We start from the raw sequence: 18,967 nt of genomic DNA on the forward strand, positions 1-18,967 counted from the left end.
TGACTAGTGTCTGCTGCTCGTGTGTGACTAGTGTCTGCTGCTCGTGTGTGACTAGTGTCTGCTTCTCGTGTGTGACTAGTGCCTGCTGCTCGTGTGTGACTAGTGCCTGCTGCTCGTGTATGAATGGTGCCTACTGCTCGTGTGTGACTAGTGCCTGCTGCTCGTGTGTGACTAGTGCCTGCTGCTCGTGTGTGACTAGTGCCTGCTGCTCGTGTGTGACTAGTGCCTGCTGCTCGTGTGTGACTAGTGCCTGCCTGCTGCTCATGTATGAATGGTGCCTGCTGCTCGTGTGTGACTAGTGCCTGCTGCTCGTGTGTGACTAGTGCCTGCTGCTCGTGTGTGACTAGTGCCTGCTGCTCGTGTGTGACTAGTGCCTGCTGCTCGTGTGTGACTAGTGCCTGCTGCTCGTGTGTGACTAGTGCCTGCTGCTCGTGTGTGACTAGTGCCTGCTGCTCGTGTGTGACTAGTGCCTGCTGCTCGTGTGTGACTAGTGCCTGCTGCTCGTGTGTGACTAGTGTCTGCTGCTCGTGTGTGACTAGTGCCTGCTGCTCGTGTGTGACTAGTGCCTGCTGCTCGTGTGTGACTCGTGCCTGCTGCTCGTGTGTGACTCGTGCCTGCTGCTCGTGTGTGACTAGTGCCTGCTGCTCGTGTGTGACTAGTGCCTGCTGCTCGTGTGTGACTAGTGCCTGCTGCTCGTGTGTGACTAGTGCCTGCCTGCTGCTCATGTATGAATGGTGCCTGCTGCTCGTGTGTGACTAGTGCCTGCTGCTCGTGTGTGACTAGTGCCTGCTGCTCGTGTGTGACTAGTGCCTGCTGCTCGTGTGTGACTAGTGGCTGCTGCTCGTGTGTGACTAGTGCCTGCTGCTCGTGTGTGACTAGTGGCTGCTGCTCGTGTGTGACTAGTGCCTGCTGCTCGTGTGTGACTAGTGGCTGCTGCTCGTGTGTGACTAGTGCCTGCTGCTCGTGTGTGACTAGTGTCTGCTGCTCGTGTGTGACTATTGTCTGCTGCTCGTGTGTGACTAGTGTCTGCTGCTCGTGTGTGACTAGTGTCTGCTGCTCGTGTGACTAGTGCCTGCTGCTCGTGTGTGACTAGTGCCTGCTGCTCGTGTGTGACTAGTGTGCTGCTCGTGTGTGACTAGTGCATGCTGCTCGTGTGTGACTAGTGCCTGCTGCTCGTGTGTGACTAGTGCCTGCTGCTCGTGTGTGACTAGTGCCTGCTGCTCGTGTGTGACTAGTGCCTGCTGCTCGTGTGTGACTAGTGCCTGCTGCTCGTGTGTGTCTAGTGCCTGCTGCTCGTGTGTGACTAGTGCCTTCTGCTCGTGTGTGACTAGTGCCTGCTGCTCGTCTGTGACTAGTGCCTGCTGCTCGTGTGTGACTAGTGTCTGCTGCTCGTGTGTGACTAGTGCCTGCTGCTCGTGTGTGACTAGTGTCTGCTGCTCCTGCTGCTCGTGTGTGACTAGTGCCTGCTGCTCATGTATGAATGGTGCCTGCTGCTCGTGTGTGACTAGTGCCTGCTGCTCGTGTGTGACTAGTGCCTGCTGCTCGTGTATGAATGGTGCCTGCTGCTCATGTGTGACTAGTGTCTGCTGCTCGTGTGTGACTAGTGTCTGCTGCTCGTGTGTGACTAGTGTCTGCTGCTCGTGTGTGACTAGTGTCTGCTGCTCGTGTGTGACTAGTGTCTGCTGCTCGTGTGTGACTAGTGTCTGCTGCTCCTGTGTGACTAGTGCCTGCTGCTCCTGTGTGACTAGTGTCTGCTGCTCGTGTGTGACTAGTGTCTGCTGCTCGTGTGTGACTAGTGCCTGCTGCTCGTGTGTGACTAGTGCCTGCTGCTCGTGTGTGACTCGTGTCTGCTGCTCGTGTGTGACTCGTGTCTGCTGCTCGTGTCTGACTAGTGCCTGCTGCTCGTGTCTGACTAGTGCCTGCTGCTCGTGTCTGACTAGTGCCTGCTGCTCGTGTCTGACTAGTGCCTGCTGCTCGTGTCTGACTAGTGCCTGCTGCTCGTGTCTGACTAGTGTCTGCTGCTCGTGTCTGACTAGTGTCTGCTGCTCGTGTCTGACTAGTGCCTGCTGCTTATGTATGAGCATTGGTGCCCACTGACTTCTAGAAATACATGGGACTGATACAGACTGGAAACTATGGGGTCAATCCTATTAGGTGAGAATTGCGAGTAGCGAGTTTTTCTTGAAGCTCTGACACTTCGCAGTGAAGCGCACTCCCAAGAATTCTCCAGTCCAATTAAAAATCCCTATTCGCACTAGTTGCAGCGGAGGGGTGCGAGCTGACTGCCAAATGAGATTTGAGACAAATGCATGAAAATGTGGGGAGACCATCCTGGACCCCCCAAAATGGATAATTTTGTTAGCAGGACCGTATAGACGCCTGTTAGTGGGCATTAGGAAGGTAATGTAGGTTTTTAAATGGTGTCAAATTACTGTTTGGTTTTTTTTAAATGCTTTTCATTTTTATTTTTTTTTCACTTACTCTCAACTTAATTAAATTAAAAAATGCAAAAAAAAGTAGGGAAAAGGGTGATTTTGGGGTAGTTTGAGGGTACAAATGATACAATAATTTTTTAGTTGAAAAATTAATGTTAATTAAATTTGGGTTGACTAAACTAACGAAAAAGTTGATTTTGGGGTAATTTGATGACAATTTTTTTTTTTAACCACCCAAAAAATGACATGTAATTATTGAAGTTGATTTGGAACTTCCAATTGCCTAATTAGTCTTTAGGAGGGGGGGGGGGGGGGGGGCTGTCCAAGGGGTTCAGCCTGGTGTCCCGACATTTTAACCTCAAAACAAAGATTTTCCTTTCCATCTCTCACAGTAGCGTCATTTGGGGGTGTGAGGGGTGACACCAAGGTGCAGACTCCCCCACCCACAGCGACAGGAGCGGGGTGCTACACTGTAGTATTAAGTGCAGACTGACACTTCCCCTCAGTGACAGGAGCGGGGTGCTGCACTGTAGTATTAATTGCAGACTGACACTTCCCCTCAGTGACAGGAGCCGGGTGCTGCACTGTAGTATTAAGTGCAGACTGACACTTCCCCTCAGTGACAGGAGCCGGGTGCTGCACTGTAGTATTAATTGCAGACTGACACTTCCCCTCAGTGACAGGAGCGGGGTGCTACACTGTAGTATTAAGTGCAGACTGACACTTCCCCTCAGTGACAGGAGCGGGGTGCTGCACTGTAGTATTAATTGCAGACTGACACTTCCCCTCGGTGACAGGAGCCGGGTGCTGCACTGTAGTATTAATTGCAGACTGACACTTCCCCTCGGTGACAGGAGCCGGGTGCTGCACTGTAGTATTAATTGCAGACTGACACTTCCCCTCAGTGACAGGAGCCGGGTGCTGCACTGTAGTATTAATTGCAGACTGACACTTCCCCTCGGTGACAGGAGCCGGGTGCTGCACTGTAGTATTAATTGCAGACTGACACTTCCCCTCAGTGACAGGAGCGGGGTGCTGCACTGTAGTATTAATTGCAGACTGACACTCCCCCTCAGTGACAGGAGCCGGGTGCTGCACTGTAGTATTAAGTGCAGACTGACACTCCCCCTCAGTGACAGGAGCCGGGTGCTGCACTGTAGTATTAAGTGCAGACTGACACTCCCCCTCAGTGACAGGAGCCGGGTGCTGCACTGTAGTATTAAGTGCAGACTGACACTTCCCCTCAGTGACAGGAGCCGGGTGCTGCACTGTAGTATTAAGTGCAGACTGACACTCCCCCTCAGTGACAGGAGCCGGGTGCTGCACTGTAGTATTAAGTGCAGACTGACACTTCCCCTCAGTGACAGGAGCCGGGTGCTGCACTGTAGTATTAAGTGCAGACTGACACTCCCCCTCAGTGACAGGAGCCGGGTGCTGCACTGTAGTATTAAGTGCAGACTGACACTCCCCCTCAGTGACAGGAGCCGGGTGCTGCACTGTAGTATTAAGTGCAGACTGACACTTCCCCTCAGTGACAGGAGCCGGGTGCTGCACTGTAGTATTAAGTGCAGACTGACACTTCCCCTCAGTGACAGGAGCCGGGTGCTGCACTGTAGTATTAAGTGCAGACTGACACTCCCCCTCAGTGACAGGAGCCGGGTGCTGCACTGTAGTATTAATTGCAGACTGACACTCCCCCTCAGTGACAGGAGCCGGGTGCTGCACTGTAGTATTAAGTGCAGACTGACACTTCCCCTCAGTGACAGGAGCCGGGTGCTGCACTGTAGTATTAAGTGCAGACTGACACTCCCCCTCAGTGACAGGAGCCGGGTGCTGCACTGTAGTATTAAGTGCAGACTGACACTTCCCCTCAGTGACAGGAGCGGGGTGCTGCACTGTAGTATTAATTGCAGACTGACACTCCCCCTCAGTGACAGGAGCCGGGTGCTGCACTGTAGTATTAAGTGCAGACTGACACTCCCCCTCAGTGACAGGAGCCGGGTGCTGCACTGTAGTATTAATTGCAGACTGACACTTCCCCTCAGTGACAGGAGCCGGGTGCTGCACTGTAGTATTAATTGCAGACTGACACTCCCCCTCAGTGACAGGAGCCGGGTGCTGCACTGTAGTATTAATTGCAGACTGACACTTCCCCTCAGTGACAGGAGCCGGGTGCTGCACTGTAGTATTAATTGCAGACTGACACTCCCCCTCAGTGACAGGAGCCGGGTGCTGCACTGTAGTATTAAGTGCAGACTGACACTCCCCCTCAGTGACAGGAGCCGGGTGCTGCACTGTAGTATTAATTGCAGACTGACACTTCCCCTCAGTGACAGGAGCCGGGTGCTGCACTGTAGTATTAATTGCAGACTGACACTTCCCCTCAGTGACAGGAGCGGGGTGCTGCACTGTAGTATTAAGTGCAGACTGACACTCCCCCTCAGTGACAGGAGCCGGGTGCTGCACTGTAGTATTAAGTGCAGACTGACACTTCCCCTCAGTGACAGGAGCCGGGTGCTGCACTGTAGTATTAAGTGCAGACTGACACTCCCCCTCAGTGACAGGAGCCGGGTGCTGCACTGTAGTATTAAGTGCAGACTGACACTCCCCCTCAGTGACAGGAGCCGGGTGCTGCACTGTAGTATTAATTGCAGACTGACACTTCCCCTCAGTGACAGGAGCCGGGTGCTGCACTGTAGTATTAATTGCAGACTGACACTCCCCCTCAGTGACAGGAGCCGGGTGCTGCACTGTAGTATTAAGTGCAGACTGACACTTCCCCTCAGTGACAGGAGCCGGGTGCTGCACTGTAGTATTAAGTGCAGACTGACACTCCCCCTCAGTGACAGGAGCCAGGTGCTGCACTGTAGTATTAAGTGCAGACTGACACTCCCCCTCAGTGACAGGAGCGGGGTGCTGCACTGTAGTATTAAGTGCAGACTGACACTTCCCCTCAGTGACAGGAGCCGGGTGCTGCACTGTAGTATTAAGTGCAGACTGACACTTCCCCTCAGTGACAGGAGCCGGGTGCTGCACTGTAGTATTAAGTGCAGACTGACACTCCCCCTCAGTGACAGGAGCCGGGTGCTGCACTGTAGTATTAAGTGCAGACTGACACTCCCCCTCAGTGACAGGAGCGGGGTGCTACACTGTAGTATTAAGTGCAGACTGACACTCCCCCTCAGTGACAGGAGCCGGGTGCTGCACTGTAGTATTAATTGCAGACTGACACTTCCCCTCAGTGACAGGAGCCGGGTGCTGCACTGTAGTATTAAGTGCAGACTGACACTTCCCCTCAGTGACAGTAGCCGGGTGCTGCACTGTAGTATTAAGTGCAGACTGACACTCCCCCTCAGTGACAGGAGCCAGGTGCTGCACTGTAGTATTAAGTGCAGACTGACACTCCCCCTCAGTGACAGGAGCGGGGTGCTGCACTGTAGTATTAAGTGCAGACTGACACTTCCCCTCAGTGACAGGAGCCGGGTGCTGCACTGTAGTATTAAGTGCAGACTGACACTTCCCCTCAGTGACAGGAGCTGGGTGCTGCACTGTAGTATTAAGTGCAGCACCCGGCTCCTGACACTGTGAGGGAGCCGGCACTGCAACACAAGGCAGTCAGCACCCCCCCAGGAATATTAAGAACGGGACCACAGGGAATCGGGCTGTGAGGCCACGCCCCCTGCTGTGAAGCCATGCCCCCTTTTTGGGGCATGTGCACAATGTCCCTCCCAGCACCGGGTGAGACTGCGGGGAGGGACGCCACTGATCTCTCACCCTCAGGGAGTTGCGAATGGAAATTGTGAATTCAGGGCCTCGTAGCTGCCGATGGCTCACCTTGTGCGCATTCATATGCATCGCAGAGCGCATGTACAAACCACTGCGAAAGATCAGGAATTGTTCGCTCGCCGAGCATAGACAGCCCACCAGAGTGAGTGACAGAAGACGTTTGTGGGTGGTGACAGGGGCTGGCCACTAGAAACGAGGGAGTGTAGATGTGAACGCAGGCATGCCTGACCGAAATAACGCTGTTTCAGAGGCGTGCATATTTAACAGGCAGCGTCATAGTACACGTCACCTGGTTGTATTTCACACTGAAATGCTCGCAGTGCTTGAGGTAGGGTATTGTCTGCCTCAAGCACTGCGTTCGTGTCCGATGGTACCCGATGTACCGATGGTTGCATACACTTCCTGGAAATGACGTGTGCAAGTGGGCGTCTTAAGCCAGGCTGGTGGATGTCTGCATACACAAAGCGATCGCATGCCAAGACATAGTGGGCGTGCTTATGCCTTGCTGTTCTCCAGCCATACAGAATTTGCATACGCTGCGAAAGTGCGTTCGCATCTAGCGACCGGGTCTGAATCAGGCCCTCAGTCTGACTTATTCAGTGCGAGTTGCTAATTGGATTGCAAACTGAATTTGCTGTGTGAATTCGGAGTGAAAATAGCAACTCGCACCTCGCAATTCACACCTAATAGGATTGACCCCTATGCATCTTACGTGTTTTCGCAGTGAGCATGCTCCAGACCCCAGCGTGAGCAAGTACAGACGCATTTCAGTTACATCAGCGTGTCTGTGGTGCAATGTGTAATCACATCAGCGTGTCTGTGCTCCAATGTATAATCACATCAGCGTGTCTGTGCTCCAATGTATAATCACATCAGCGTGTCTGTGCTCCAATGTATAATCACATCAGCGTGTCTGTGCTCCAATGTATAATCACATCAGCGTGTCTGTGCTCCAATGCATAATCACATCAGCGTGTCTGTGCTCCAATGCATAATCACATCAGCGTGTCTGTGCTCCAATGCATAATCACATCAGCGTGTCTGTGCTCCAATGCATAATCACATCAGCGTGTCTGTGCTCCAATGTATAATCACATCAGCGTGTCTGTGCTCCAATGCGTAATCACATCAGCGTGTCTGTGCTCCAATGCGTAATCACATCAGCGTGTCTGTGCTCCAATGCGTAATCACATCAGCGTGTCTGTGCTACAATGCGTAATCACATCAGCGTGTCTGTGCTACAATGTGTAATCACATCAGCGTGTCTGTGCTGCAATACGTAATCACATCAGCGTGTCTGTGCTGCAATGCGTAATCACATCAGCGTGTCTGTGCTGCAATGTATAATCACATCAGCGTGTCTGTGCTGCAATGCGTAATCACATCAGCGTGTTGGTAGGATTGCGGGATATGGAAATCTGTCTGTCTATGGAAAGAGCATATTTTGCACCAGGGATAGGGCTGGTGGTAGTAGATGCTCCTGACGGGTATGAAGCCAGGCAGAGATGGGGGCGGATCAACCAGATCTTTCCATAACCGCAATTCTGCATACGGGTCAAATATACACATTTGGTTCCATACTCAGGACGCAGGAGCAATTACATCCAGCTTGCGTTGAACTCTCCATTCGCTTCATATATGTAGATCAGTGACGTGCGGTCAGGTCAGTGGCTGGGGAGGCACATATGTATAAAAACACAGTTTTATATCAAAACTCTGGAGCATGACAGGGAGTACGATAGGGTAGGAAGTATGACAGGGGAGGCTCTGCCTCCCCTGCCTATCCTGAATGCACATCCCTGATGTACATAGCCCAGTTCTAGTCCTCCCAACTGTGGACTGTTACCAGTCTGAATTGTGGTCCAGGTAATATCAGGACTGGTTTTGACTAACGGGTAAGGGGTCTGTTTCTGAGTTTCATGTAGAAGTGCAGCACCAGCAACTATTGGCGGTCGCCTTATGCAAATCTAATAAGACTCCTCCCCTGGCGTACATCTGTTTGGCCGAATGTGAAAGAACTGAGACGCCCACCTTCAACGTCCGTACACGCTGGTGTGTCCTTATTGGTGGGTCCTATGGCAGATACAGCTTCCTTGCCTGACCCCGGCCTCTTCCGTCTGGTAATGCAGCCGGTATCGCTGACACACCCGAGATGCTCCCATATCACTGTATATACTTATGGCAAAAGAGATGAGGAATTAAATTTGTACTATAAAAGTTTTGTCCTCCATGGCTGAATAAATATTCTCTATTGCTGCGATATCTGATTGTATTACTGTCAGTACAGTTGATTTTGCTATTAAAAAAGAAAAAAAAATGCACCTCATTGCCCTCTCCTTTCCCCAACAACCCTAAGTGCAAGCGCTGGCTATCATCACATGTCAATAATCAAATTAAATGAAACATGCAATGTCATAGGAAAATGCCAATCGCCACCGAGTAACCGGCCTAAGGGGTGTATTTATTATTTATCATCAGTCCCCCCTATAAATAACTGTCCGTATGGCATTTTTTTAGCTCCGATTTATCGGGCCACTTTTACGATGCTTGCTTGCCACGATATTGCGTCTGACAAGAGGCTGTCCTGGTATTTCCCAAATTGTGAAGGCGTCACTTCTTAGATGCCCGCAGCTACCAGAGAGGTATCCAAAAATCCTTCTCCAGTGACACAATGACCCATAAGTTAATATGGCATGCGCCCTCTGAAGATGATGTTAGCTAACGGGGCTTAACCTTGAAAAGATAAGCTTTTCGGAGTTTGATCAATTGAGCCAGACTGCAGTCCCCATTGTAAAATATGGGGACTGCAGTCTACAGCGTTAGTTTTACTAAGGCAGGAGATGTCACTGATTTTCTGTGAATAATAATAATAATAATAATTATTATTATTTATATAGCACATTTCTCCTAATAGGACTCAAAGTGCGTTACATTTGCATTGACAGAGCAAAATCCTAAATAAACGTAGTAAGGGACATTAGTGAGTAACAGGTGAGTCTTGAGTCTATTTTGAAAGGATTCTAGAGTGGGGGCCTCTCGAACTGTGCGGGGAAGCGAGTTCCATTGAATAGATTGACTTACTGACTTTCATAGCCCTATATAACCATGGCCCAGGGTACTTGAAGCAGCTTCTGATCCCTTACTGTCCCACTCAATTACTGCGATCCGTTGATGAATATATATGCTGTATACCGCCTGTGTGAACATAAGAGTGAGAGTAACTTATCTGTACATTACAGATCCCATGTGTACATCTATCAGACATCTCTGGCTGCACGTCATAACCTGCAATGACCACAGCTGTACAATATGCCTGCCCCTGAGGGCCGTTGTGAAACAGCTCGGTAAGTAGCTTTCTGTGAGATGTTTAACTTTCGCCTCGTTAACTATATTGTATGACAACACATTTCTTAATCATATCTGTGTGTGTATACTGTGGTCATTTTAATACTTTCTTTACAGGTGCCAGCAGGCCCTTAATGTCCGGGCATACTGGTAATTGTTGCTTAACAGGTACCGGCGTGCTGGGTCTGACTTGCTGGTACTTGTCTCTCTGTAGCAAACAATATTATCTGTTATTTAACCAATAACCCTGCATCCACCGCCACCAGGGATCCAGGGAATAGCAGCCCAGGGCTGGTAGTTCCTCAGTGGAGAAATTCCAGCACTGGCCTGACCAGTTTGGGGCTGGTTAATGATATGACAAGGGGACCCCATGCTATTTGTCTCCCTGCTATGCATTATTTCCCGGGCTGGGTCAGATTGGTGCTGAATATTGGAAAATAGGGGTAACCCCATGCCTTTTTTCCCCCGATTTTCCAAAATTAGGCCAAGGGTCCAGGGTTGGGGGGACCCCACGCATTTAAAAAAAAATCTAACTATTTCGCTGTTACCAGCAGCAACTAAACTAATAGCTTTGGAGAAGTGTTTTGGTAATGGAATCGGTATGATATGCCGGCTATCGGGATGTCTCCTGTCAAAATATCGACAGCAGCATCCCGATGGTTGGTATCCCAACTGGGGTCGTGTAAGTATATTTACCCTCCCCCTTCTCCACCTAACCCTCCCTTCTTGTAGCCTAACCCTAACCATCCCCACCCCACACCTTAACCCTCCCTGTTAGTACCCAAACCTGTCTCCCCCCTTTGTACCTAACCCTCCCCCCCAGTGGTGCCTAACCCTCCCCCCCAAAAGCTAACGCTAACCCCGCTATGCTGCCTAAACCTAACCCCCCCCCCCTGCTAAGGGCGCCCCAGACTTACCTCGTTCGGGCAGCCATCATTCTGTGTTCCACCATCCGGATTAAGATAGGCGTCGGTATTTTGATGCCTATCTTAAGTCCCGTGTTGGACTTTCATCATCAAAATTAAGACCGGCAGCATTGCGGCCACCGGTCTCATACCTACATCCCTTGGTAATATATTTTCTACTAGGCTTTTAATTTTAGGCTATTAGTTCTTGATTAATTAAAACATTCTATAGGATTGTATAGTTTATTAAACTGCCACCCAGTCTGCCACTGCTGTGCCACTATGTTTCATAGATGTGCTATACTCTTTTTAACTGCCATGTGTTTGTGCCGCTGCTCTGTTACTTTGACTTGAATTGCCAATATTGTCCTGAGGCCTGTGATTTTTGATTTGCTGGTAGGAGAAGTGTGTTGGTTTTGGTAATATATTTTTCTACTAGGTTTTTATTTTAGGCTATTAGTTCTTGATTAATTAAAACATTCTATAGGGTTGTATAGTTTATTAAACTTCCATCCTGTCTGCCACTGCTGTGATACTATGTTTCATTGGTGTGCTACATTCTTTTAAATCTCCATGTGTTTGTGCCACTGGTCCTCTGTGCCAGGTCACTGATTTGAATGCAGTAAAAATGTTCCTTTGACCCCTGTGATTGGCTGAGAGTACAGCTGTGCAAGAAGCTCCGCCCCTACTACACTGTGATTTTCAGCAGAGCTGTTAGACTTGCAGCTAGCCAGTAACCAATGATTACGTCCTGGCACAGGGGAACTCTCTAAGCGGGCACCAGCAAGCCACCCCTGCAATCCAGGCCCACTGAGGGAATTTTTCTTAATAAGACAAAAAAAATATTTTGTCATTAGGAATTGGGGGAAATGTATAAAACAAACTGCACTGACAGTTTATTGTAACTGATGAAACCACTTATGCTTGTGGAGAAACTCATCAGTAAAATTGGATAACATCAATCTGATGGTGACAGATTACTAATCCCATTTGTTTTGATAGTTGCATACATTGTACTTGATGCAGTGGTGTAACTATCATAGGTGCAGGGGGTGCAGTTGCTATGGAGCCCATTTATTCCTGCACCCAGTGACACCATCGACTAGAACACAGTTGCCTGCTTGTGCAGCTGCGGTGGTGGGCGGCCGGTGCTGGGGCCAATCATGGCTCCCCACAGCATAGCTCTGCCCACTCTCAGGTGCTTTAGTTCGGTGGTGGAGGCAGAAGACAGAAGACTTTGAGTAAAGAGCTCCAGCAGCCTTGGAAGAGGCCAGTAGATGGGGTAATGCTGAGAAGAAGGGGCAGCACCGCTACCCAGGATGGGCCAGTGGCAGAAGACAGAAACTGCCGACCAGAAAGTGCTACAGTGGAGGGAAGCAAAGAGCTAAACATAAAGCTCCCTCTTCCTCCAATACCGGTAGTTGACCTTAACTTCTCCCTAGACCATCAGGTGTTGGGTACTATGCCCATGGTGATAGTCAGGCCTTGGGCCCTGTGAGACATGTTAGGTGGGTATAAAGCCCTGCCACAAGTATAAGTGATTCTGGGCATTAGGTCCAGGTCACTCTATGTGCCCACAGATAGGAAGGCTCCATGCCTGAGCCCTGTTATTTTGTATAAAGTGGCTTTGGGCAGTAGGCCCAAGCCACTTCAATGGCCTTGAAAAGGCAAGTGCTAGACCTGAGCCCCCACTATTAAAGTGATCTGGGCATTAGGCTCAGGTCATTAGTGTGGCCCACAGTAGGCAGGCGCTAGGCCTGAGCCCTGTATAAGGGGTCCTGGGCATCAGGCCCAGGCCACTTCAGTTGAGCCCACAGAAACTTTGAGCCCTCCAAAATTTTTCTATAAGGCCCTCAGAGTTCTAGTTACGTCCCCTTACTTGATAGTCACCCTCACAAGTCTGAATCCAGCTGAGGAGGAATTTAGAGTAATATTAAGGGATCACGCGATACTTTGATGGTGCAAAGATGCACTGTTCCTTAACATCTATATGTTTACTATTAAGAGCCGGATGCTATTTGCGGCCGCTCGTTCAGAAAAAGGGGCTGGCTATTTAAATTAAGCGCTCGCTCTTTGCGGTCTGCTGACGCCTCTATGTCTGAACGAGCGAATGAAACATGCGCTCACTATTTTAGAAAAAACGCCCCCTGGCCGCTCGCATCCTACGTCATCTCCGCTATTTATTTAATTAATCGAGTACATCGAAAGGCGTATGAACTGCTCGCAGTGCTTGTGGTTGGATTTTCCTACCGCAATCATGCAAGCAGTTCAGGCTAAAAGACAACCAAGTGACGTGGTCGATGACGCTGCTTTGTTAATTATGCACACCCTTAAAACGCCCGTTTTGACCGTTTGGCACGCCTGCGTTCGGATCTCCACTCCCCGTTTTCAAGCACCTTCCCCTGTTACCACCCACAAACGCCTCATCCTGTCACTGAAATTAGCAGGCATTCGCTATTTTGCGAGCACACGATTTTCGACCGCAATGACTGGTTGGCGCATGCGTACTAAAACCCATACGCATGCGCAGATGTGCGAACATCGCTCGGAGTGAACGAGCGGCCGCTTACGAGCGGCTCTGAATCAGGCCCTCTGTATGCTAAATTTAAACCAATGGAGACTTTCATGATTGAAAGGAATTAGGATTTTGTCAGTACATTGGGAGAGTATTAATATGAAGATGGTCAAATTACATATTTTATTGAAGCTCTGAAATATTAGAGTTAAGGCGCATATCCACTACTGAACGTACTGAACTGTACGATTACGACATCATTATCGTACAATCGTTCATTATACTGTGCAGTGCCCACAATGAACGATATGTCGGTCAGTGCAGACACCCTCCCTCATCCCCGAACATGCACAACCTGCCGATATCGTCAGTGTGGCAGTATGATCAGGCGACCAGCGGGTGCGAGTATCACTGGTCGTTGCTGGCATATTCACTGCACGATTAATGAACGATAACAATGTCGTAATTGTTCAGTCATCCATTTATATCGTGTAGTGGATATGCGCCTTTACATGTTTATTTCTCTTTTTTCTTGTCAGGATCATTCTTTGTAATTTTCGCAACTTAATCTGGAACCTTTTATTCTTTGCTCGTACATTTTTATTGATTTTTATTATACAAATTGATCTCTATTCATTGTGGTTTTACTTATTTATATTCCTGCTGGAGTTTACCTTAATGGCTTTTCAGGCACAGTCCCGACGTCCCACCCTCAGCACGCAGTGTCCCATGGTGGGGGGTGGCCCTCTTCCCTGCTACTCTGACGTGCACATGCGCATAGCATCTATTCCCCGGAGAAAAGGACTGAGGGCATGCCCAGCATCTCCCGTGAGACCACGCCCCAAAGCCGAGCGCCTTTTTCACAGCCGTGTGCCGATCTTCAATTCTAAAAATTTGGTATACTACTGATATGAATTTTCTACAATACACATAAACAACTGTCTATGTTTGATATTGCAGATGAATACCAGGTCGATAACTTATCTACCAGAAGGCCAGAACATGAGACCTTGGAAGCACCTTCTTCCTCCTCCCTACCAACCTGTACTGAGTAAGATAAGGAACTTTATTGGTTGTCGGAAGCTTCAGAATATCAGTCGGGCCGAATATTAAGGGCAAACAACACATCATTGAAAAGTAGATTGGAGCAGGGACTCTCTAACCATTACTGCATTACTACATTACTGTACTGCAGACACGGCTTGTGGAGTCAGAGACAATATTGCATACCTCCCAACTTCGGAAGGTTCAGGATCGGGTCTGCCGCATGGCGAAGGCACGTGCGCCGGAAAAGGGGGGTGTGGTCTCACTGCGAAGGAGCGTTGCCTCATGACACACCTCCTTTTCGTCACTCCGGGGGGGGGGCGAGACCAGCATTCACAGAGAGGCTGGGCTGCCCCCAGGGCTCTCCCCGGACAGTGTAGAGATGCCGTGCGCATGTGCGCGACATCTATTCACCAGAGCAGCGGAGAGATTAATTTCCTCCCTCCACGGGACGCTGCAGCCCGCAGCTGGGATGGCAGGACAGTGCCTGAATAGCGGGACAGTTGGGAGGTATGAAATTAGGTGGAGTCAGTGGAAATGTACTGACTCTGACTCCAGCTTCAAAACATAAAAGGAATAATATTATGTAAATATCAGTGATCGCATTACCGCATGCGCAGGTGTCTATGACTCATCATTCACCATTTCCCAGATCAGTCTCGTGCATCTATGGACACAGGGGCGTATTAAGAGAGGAGGGGGCCCGTGTGCATTCCCCAACCGAGTCCCTCCTCTCTCCCCGGCTGCTGTCAGCGAACTGACAGCAGCAGTAGGCCAGTGCCCGGAGTCTACAGCGCATGTGCAGGTCACTGGGAAAATGGCTCGGCAGTCATTTTCCAGGCGTTTTGAGTAGCGCTACTCCATTGGACTTAGGAGAGGTAAGTATAAAAGAAAAAAAAAGTATGGGTGCAGGTTGTGTGGTGCGGGGCCCCCTGCACTGCACACCCTGCACCAATTATGAATACGCCCCTGTAGCATACATACCTACCCCCAGAAGTCACGGGAGGCTCCCGATTTTTCAGGTAACCCCCCCGCACCCCCGGCAAAGTAGCCATTTCTCCCGCTTTCTGCCCACTTCCTAGCGAAGTGAGCAGATTGGGGAGACTTTCCGCCGCGATCGCGGGTCTTCAAGAATCGTGTCATTCCCTATTTAAATTTGCACCAATCGCGGCAATTTTCCGCAAAGGGGCAGGGCTTAATGACGCAAACCGTCAGGCCCTGCCCTTGTCGCAAGTTCGCAACCCACCTGCTTCTCCTACTCCGGGCTTCTCCCGAGGAGGAGAAAAAAAAGTAGGCAGGTATGCCCTGTACGGAAACATGAGCCTGACCATTAACACTAAACAGCAGGAGGAGAAAGACAAAGTGCTGTTGACCAAGACACAACCCCCCTCCTCCAAAATACAAAACCAAAAAACAAAGACTAGCTCAGTGTTTCCCAAACTGTGGCACTTGCAGGGGTTCCTTAGGTTGGTGGTCAAGTACCAAATAGAATATCTCTTAGTCAGTGTGATCAGGGACGTAGGGAGGGCAGTTCCAGTGGAGCGCAAGCTCCAGGTGCCGAAAGTGTCCGGAGGCGCCGCGCGCTGTGTACCCGGCAGCTGTCTAAGTTGACAGCCTGCCTAGTGCCAGCATTGAACTGTGAACGCTGGCCTCTGTGATCGGAAGCCGTGATTCGAAAAAAGTTTGGGAACCACTGGACTAGCTCAATAGTTTGTTCCCTGTTCTGATAACAATAAAGTTTTGTTCAAAACAGGTAAAACAAAAATAAATTAAGTTGAAATGTCACCTATCCAGCCTGATCTGTGTGTTAGGGGCATATTCAATTCCCGGCAAAAAGTCCCGTACTTTTCGCATGGTGGACTTTTCGCTATCTTTGCTGGTTTTCCATGTGAAAGAGTATCGCATGCGTGCCCGCTTCTCGTCGTATTCAATTAGAAAAGAGCGAAAACGGGAGCCGGCGAATTGGTAACATGCGAAAAGTCCTGTTAAAAATGGGGAAATCAGTCAGGACACCCTGAAGAGCTGAACTAAGATAGGGGATCACTATAGGAGTGTACTAGTACCCCTAATAAAGCTATTCTGGGTACTTAAGTTCTCTCAATTACTTGCTATTTGCGTCTTTGCATAAGTGGTGAAGAATAGCATTTAGCAATCTTTTTTCATGGAAATACCTAGTCCCACCAAAATTGGGGTACTTGAAAAATGGGTGCTAGCATATTTTAAAGTTGCTAATGGGAAGTTTGGAATAAATTGAAAAAAATACCCCTTCCGCAAGCACCTGCAATCCTAAAAACACCTGGGGCATACTTGGTGACCCCCCAGAAGTCTATTTAGCTAGTTTTTAACTTTGTCACCCAACTTTTTTGCCCCCAACATGAAAGTGGTTGTTTGGGGTGATTTTAACTATTTTTTAACCTTTTTTTGACACAGATTACCTTTGGGGCACTGTCCCAAGGGTGCTGGGTGTTTTCCGGAGGTTTGCACCCCAAAACCCCAATTCTGCATTTTTTTTCGACACCTATTCATAGGCGAAACTTTTTCGCCAGGTCCATAGCATTGACTTTCCACACCGGCGAAAAGCCTTTGGAATTGAATACGGAGGAAACTTTTCGCATGGTGAAATGATGTCACTTTCGATACTTTTTAGCCAAAACAGACTTTTCGTACCTAATTGAATATGCCCCTTATATTCAATTAGGTGCGAAAATTCAGTTTCAATGCAATGTAATAGGCGGAAAAGATTTGCCTATGAATTGAGGTGGAGAAAAGTGCGATTTTGGGGTGCAAAGTTGCAGGAACCACTCTGCAGCCTTGGATTTTGTCCCCCAAAGGTAAATTGCGTCCAAAAAAGTTTTAAAAAATCTTTTGATCACCCCAAAAAAGTACTTTCATTTTGGGGGCGAAAAAAATCATAGTTGGGGGACAAACTTAAAAACTAGCGAAATGGACTCCAGGCATTTTTTAGTTTACAGCAGGTGGATTTTCCACATTTTTTTAAACTTTACTTTAGTAACTTTAAATTGTGCTACCCCCCATTTTCAGCTACCCCAATTTTGCTGGGAGTAGTTATTTTCTTTAAAAAAAAAACCCTTCTAAATGCTATTCTTCACCACTTATGCAAAGACGCTAAATAGCACCTATTGAGACCATTTAAGTACCCCAAATATTTTCAGCGTGGCTATTCGGGGGTACCCATAGTGATCCCCCGTGTCAGTGCATCTTTTGGGGGGTGTCAGGCTGTTCTCCCCGTTTTTGACAGGACTTTACGCCTGTTCAAGTTTCGCCGGCTGCCGTTTTCACGTCCTTTGCAGAAAGTGTTTTCTCCAAAAACACGTAATGTAGGCGGAAAGTCAGGCAGGCGAAACTTGACAGAATTTTCGCCGCCAATTGAATTTGCCCCTTAGTATGTGATACAATATGATGCCTATTAATGGTGGCAGTGTTACAGTACAGGTCATGGATAAGGGGGTTGTGCAGATAAACCAATGTTGGGAGAGCAGGGGTGAGAATTTGCAGCATTGTGCATTAGTTACTGGAGAATATATGATGGTGAAATGGGCCTATTGTTCTGTCACTGTACCATTGCACGGGACTCTCATTCGCAGTCTGATGCTTGGCAGGACAGGGAAAAGCAGATCCCAGTGTATGTAGGTGCACAGTCTATTTTTTCTCCTATTCGTTACTACACTTGAATCATTGTACATTGTACCTGGTGTTAAGCATACTCCACATTCCCATTTATTAGAGGGACGTCTCAAGTAATTATATGTGTATGAATTAATCATTTTGAGCATTCAAGTGGTCATGTTGCTTTTTAACACGTATGTGTTTTATACATGTGATTTATATATGTTTTGATTTATTTTCACTGTCACCTAATGGTGACCTACTGCACCAATTCACTTTACACTTTATGCACTAATACTCCAATATTTTCCCGTTTTTCTTTGATTAATGTCACTTCATAACTGTATGTGCTTGTGTAAGCTCTATATTGCTCTTTAGGAGCACCCTCATAACAGCAATATCTTTATCAGGAATCTACTATCTTTCTATTAGCATTTATTTATGTGTGTGATTTTGCGGTGTATCGCCTTCCCCTCTCTCCCCCTTCCCTACTCGACATAATACAATGCGGTGAGTGGCGCCATGCATCCCGCCCAGTGTCTAAAATATCGGAACTGTGCCTCTGTACTGATTATATAGACTGGTATTCATACAACTTAGGGCAAACAGTAAGGGTGGGGTATGTTTATGGTATAGCATGTAAAAGGTTATAATACGCATGAGCCTGTTATCTACCTAAGTATTATATATATTTATAGAAGTATATAAACATAGGGTGGGGAGATAATATAGGTCTTCGTAGATATATAGATAATATAAGCATTCATTGTTTATGTATTAACTATTGTTACTAAAACATCGCTATTCTACTAGATTCAGTGCATAATATAATATTCACAAAATAACTTCTTTCCCCAGGACCCTCTGTCCTGAAGTTATCCACCATAATAAAGTGATTATTCTTGACTAATTTAGGCGTGTAATTTGTGTCCATCGTACAGCCAGTATATTAATATAGGGGGTTTCCCCGAGCCAACCCCTCTTTCACCAACATAGACAAAGGTTATAAACTCGTGTGGAGGCATCGCCAAGGTGAGACAGTGACCAGCCCTGTGTAACCCTGCAGACCCTGAGAAAGGTATTACAGAAGAGCGGTAATCAGGGGTTACCATGACATCATCTATTGCACAGATTTACTGACCCAAAGGTTCAAATTGTAGTATAAATAGAATGTATGTAAAATATACATTTGGCAGTTATGAATAAGTCAGGGTTGGACAGTAGTAAAATATAGGAGTCGGAGTGGAAGGCGCAGCGTCCCAACGCCACTGCCCTGACTGCAGATCTCCTTACAGGGGGACGGGTGGGTT

The 18,967-nt window shown here is 48.3% G+C and overlaps 1 pseudogene across 1 annotated transcript in view; it reads left to right on the forward strand.

Moving 5' to 3' along the window:
- LOC148506379 (uncharacterized) overlaps positions 1-18,967 on the forward strand; it is a 46,924-nt pseudogene that overhangs the window by 20,690 nt on the left and 7,267 nt on the right. Inside the window, exons 5-6 of the transcript XR_015869796.1 lie at positions 9,461-9,565; positions 13,947-14,037. The product of XR_015869796.1 is annotated as an uncharacterized LOC148506379 (transcript). The remainder of the gene's footprint in view (positions 1-9,460; positions 9,566-13,946; positions 14,038-18,967) is intronic.

This window comes from Taudactylus pleione, unplaced genomic scaffold, assembly GCF_031769625.1.
Source record: "Taudactylus pleione unplaced genomic scaffold, aTauple2 ptg000407l, whole genome shotgun sequence".
Taxonomy (NCBI): Eukaryota; Metazoa; Chordata; class Amphibia; order Anura; family Myobatrachidae; genus Taudactylus; species Taudactylus pleione.